The sequence below is a fragment of the Macrobrachium rosenbergii genome, chromosome 13, assembly GCF_040412425.1.
Source record: "Macrobrachium rosenbergii isolate ZJJX-2024 chromosome 13, ASM4041242v1, whole genome shotgun sequence".
NCBI lineage: Eukaryota > Metazoa > Arthropoda > Malacostraca > Decapoda > Palaemonidae > Macrobrachium > Macrobrachium rosenbergii.
The window spans coordinates 28,058,390-28,062,917 of record NC_089753.1 but is presented as its reverse complement, the minus strand read 5'-3'; the positions used below and the strand labels follow the sequence as shown (position 1 = coordinate 28,062,917).

The 4,528-nt window shown below is 38.7% G+C and overlaps 1 long non-coding RNA gene across 1 annotated transcript; it reads left to right on the top strand.

The window, feature by feature from the left end:
- Positions 1-981: 981 nt before the first annotated feature.
- On the top strand, positions 982-3,890 carry LOC136844644 (uncharacterized). The gene is made up of 3 exons (XR_010854941.1): positions 982-1,218; positions 2,901-2,950; positions 3,324-3,890. It is a non-coding gene; the product is annotated as an uncharacterized lncRNA (long non-coding RNA).
- Positions 3,891-4,528: the final 638 nt, after the last annotated feature.

The following is a 4,528-nucleotide window of genomic DNA, read 5'->3' as shown; positions in this document are numbered from 1 at the left end:
AAGCAGAGTGTGTACGTGGCACTGCTCAATAATGGTAATATAGCTGGTGAAAACCATTCGTAAGTGATTATTTTCTTTAAATGTCGAGAGTATATGTTGAACAAATGTTTTCGTTGATCACTTGGAAGTGATCAGTTTTGTTTATTTATATTTTGCTTCTGCAAGTTATCAAAGATATTTCAAGGGGATTAGTCCATAACTAGCCTGGGGGAACACTGTCCTGGGTGTGGGGTAGAGGCGGGGAGATGGGGGGGGGAGTTTAAAAAATATTTGCTACCTAATAAAAAATAAAAATAAAAAACCTTTTTCTAGAAATTCAACCTGACAGTGCAATAACCTACGGATTCTCCTAAAGCTCCAAGTCTTTGGGAAGACTCCTCGGTCCAGCTAGCAGAAGTAATCAGGAACAGAAGATTCTTTGTTCTTCTGCCGTCTGTCTCCCAAAGTGGTTCGCATTAAGTCTCCCACGACCTCTTGCTTACTAAAGCAACTGATTACTACTCTCGACGTGCTTGACAAACAGTAAATCACCAAGCGGGAATATAATGTGGACGCGAGTTTCAAGAAAAGCCTGGTGCGATCCGGTTCGTTTTGAGAGAGAGAGAGAGAGAGGAAAATTAATGGATTTTAGGTTTTCATTACTATTAAAGGGAGAGAAAATGGACAAGAATGATTCGTATTGAGAGAGAGAGAGAGAAGAAAATTATGGATTTCAGGTTTTCAATACTGTTGAAGAGAAAGAAAATGGACAAGGATGACGTATTTGAAAATTTTCAAGTATGAGAGAGAGAGATGGAGAGAGTTAAATATGCGACAGTATAATAACTCACAGAGATTATATAGGTTCATCATATAATTCATAGCTCTCAGATATTCTGTTCTGATTAAATCTACAACAAAAGAGAGAGAGAGAGAGATAAATATGCAACAGTATAATCACTCACACAGACTATATAGGTTCATACAATTTCGGCATTACAATGAGAGAGAGAGAGAGATGTGGGGGGGTCGTTGGGCGAAGTAATTCACTTCACTAATGAGGATCCCAAAGTTCTATTAATCTATCAAGAAGCCACTTAGGACAAGAAGATAGTTGCCAGTTTGTGTCAGGTGTCGTCGCAACCAGTTTTCGGGAGGGCCAAGTCATTCCAGCTCTGGCCATTCCGCCGGGAGGTTTCGGGAGTCATTCTCTGTCGAAGGAAGTACCACAGGCAGTCAGTGAGTAGAAGATACGAACAATGTTATTCAAGAGGAGTTTTTTTTTTTTCTTTATTATTTCAGTAGATGAAACCTATTGACATGGAACAAGGCCACCGAAGGGGCCATTGACTTGAAATTCAAACTTCCAAAGATTGTTGGTTTCAACCTCCCACCTCAGACCCAACACCGCGGCAGTAACTGACCGTGATACAGGGCCAGTGATTTTCATCGCCCTGGGGGAGACGCGAACCCGTGACATCTGAGTGGTATGCCAAGACACTAACCACTTTGTTGAAGTTATTGTTTTGATAAGTTAACTGAATTCGAGGCATATTTAAGTAACTTACACTTAAGGGATTCGAACCTAAGCCTTTTGGGGGTTTTCACACGGCGACAGTGACCTTATCCACCCTGCCGCGAGAGAGGATATAAATGGTTAAAGTAGATTCTTCTTTCACATATTCCTGTCGAGTTCAAGTGTTGTACTTATCATCGAATTCCGCTTCCTACAGCCAATTTGAATTAAGTTCCGTTACTTAATAATGCTACTTGAATATTATTCTTGAATGTGCATACTTAAATGTTTTGTTTTTTTAATTTGCCAGTTCCTTATTCGTTGTTTATTTGTTATTCTCTGGCCTTTCGTGATTGCTTCAAATGAATATTGTACAATGATAATGATAAACATACAAATTGCTTAATTTTTGTTCATTACTTTTTTAGTTTTATTAATTTGTTAATTTATCTGTTTTTTTTTTCTTTTTTTTTTTAATAACCGATCTCTTCTTTCTGTATTTCTCTTTACCTTCTGTTACTTCTTTCGAATGAACACCGTAATATTCTTTGGAAGCTTGAAGAATTTCAAGTCAGTGGCCCCTTTGGTGGGCTTGTTCCATATGAATAGAGTTCATCTTCTGAATAATAATAATAATAATAATAATAATAATAATAATAATAATAATAATAATAATAATAATAATAATAATAATAATAAAACTGTATAAGAAATCTGAAACTTTATAGATATTACGGTATATAAAAGGTAATATTATAAAAAGAAAACAGCGTGAATGTTGCTTTTGAGAAAATATCCAGAAATGGGACAAGCCTTGTAGAACCTGTAGGGGGGGTATTGCCATCAGTGCACCTCATTTGGTGCACTGTAGGCATTACTCAAGGGTCCTTTGCAGCATCCCTTCGGCCCGTAGCTGCAACCCCTTCCATTCCTTATACTGCATTTGCTTTTATATTCTCTTTCTTCCATCTTACTTTCCCCAACGTTCTCCTAACAGTTGATTCATATTGCAGCTGCGAGATTTTCCTCCTGTTACACTTTTCAGACCTTCTGTACTGGCGGTTTCCCTTTTCGGCTCTGAATAACCTCATCGTAGCTCCCAGCGTTTGGTATTTGGCCTAAATTCTATATTCTATTCACGGCCCAATAGAGTCCGAACTGTTTAAGATAATACATACAACAACTTTCATAGTAATGTACGACACCCAAAGTGCGACAGACAGCAGTACCCTCTGAATTGTGCATCTGCCGTCATCTCACACCAGACGCACACTCACGCCTTTTGGTAAATGGAATCCCTTCTAGAGGATTTTCCGGATTACTATGTGCGTCTGGATGTTTTCTTAATGCGCCAAGACAATCAATGCAAGTGCTGTAGATGTTTTCGTTTTATACTAATCCTCAGGTACTTGGTTTCCGAAGATGAGGATGACGTCATACTGCTCAGTTTTCAAGGTAAGTGTTGAACGCCAGGAACTTAAGGTTACCTGAAGCTTTGTATGTATATGTATATATATATATATGTGTGTGTGTGTGTGTGTATGTATATGTATTATGTATGTATGTATGTATATATATATATATATATATATATATATATATATATATATATATATATATATATATATAGTATCCAGTGAGAAACATTAACCAGTTCATTCAAGAAGCGAAGTCAGTCGCACGCATCCAAAGAAAATTAAAAAGACAAAATCACCTGAACTCTGTTCATTGTAAGTCATCCACAACTAAAATAAAAAAAAAAAAAAAAAGTTTCATTACGTATTGCTTTGAAGTCTGTGTTTGATCCTGTCTCCTTCCTCGACAACAGCTGTGCTTGCTGACAACGGCGGTGCTTTTGTTGACCTTGAATGCGGTCAGTTCACCAGTCACTGGACCCCGTCCCTCCGGGGAGGCGGCTTTTGGACACAGACACGCCCGCTCTTACTACACATCATTCCCTTATGGCTACCGTAACTACTGGAATCCCGCTCCTTACCGCTACCGCAATTACTGGAATCCCGCTCCTTACCGCTACAGCAACTACTGGCATTCCGCTCCTTACCGCTACAGCAACTTCGTCTACGGGAATCCCGTTCCCTACGGCCACAGCAAATTCATCAACAGGAATCCTGTTCACAGGGACAGGGTCCACAAGAAACCAAGACGCAGACCCAGGCCCTACTTCCTGGGCAACAGGAGACTCGCCAACAGACGCCGGGGTCGGTAGCCAACGCTGGGACGATAAGCCTGAGGCTTGTTTACGTTTTCTTCCTCTTCTTCTTCTTCTTCTTCTCGTTTTCATCCGTCGTTAAAGGGACGTTTTGTGATACGTTAGCCTAAGTCTACAGTTTTATTTAATTTCTAAAAACTCCAAAAATTAATAAAAAGTATAAAGAAAAGCCGTATTCTTCATCTTTTTTCCCGGGTGAATGCCTCCAAAGCTGAGAAAATTGTGCATGACATTTTTCTTTAATATCTTTTGTAGATCGCAGTGATGATGATGTAATCAGTACTTAGCATTTTATTCATTCAGCTATCTGTAAAACATGGATGAGCATACTGCTCTAGAACATCGCTATTTTATTTCCAGTACTCACTGTATAATTAATGCATAATTATATTTAATGGGCTAACGCAGGCTCATGGAATGAATATTAAAATAAAATTGATATCTTTAGTTTTTAAGATATGTCATGATTATCAAAACAAGTAGAAAATGCGACGAAGTTTCTTCGGCGCAATCGAGTTTTCTGTACAGCATATAATGCTGTATGAAACTTTCAGCCGCGACCCATTAAACTCAGACACGTGCCGATGGTGGCCTGTGTTGTTGGTCTGACGTACGATTATGGCTAAATTTAACCGTAAATAAAATAAAAATTACTGAGGCTAGAGGGCTACAATTTGGTATATTTGATGAGTGGAGGGTGGATGATCAACATACCAATTTCCAGCCCTCTAGCCTCAGTAGTTTTTAAGATATGAGGGTGGACAGAAAAAGCCGTCACAATAGTTTCCTTTTACAGAAAACTA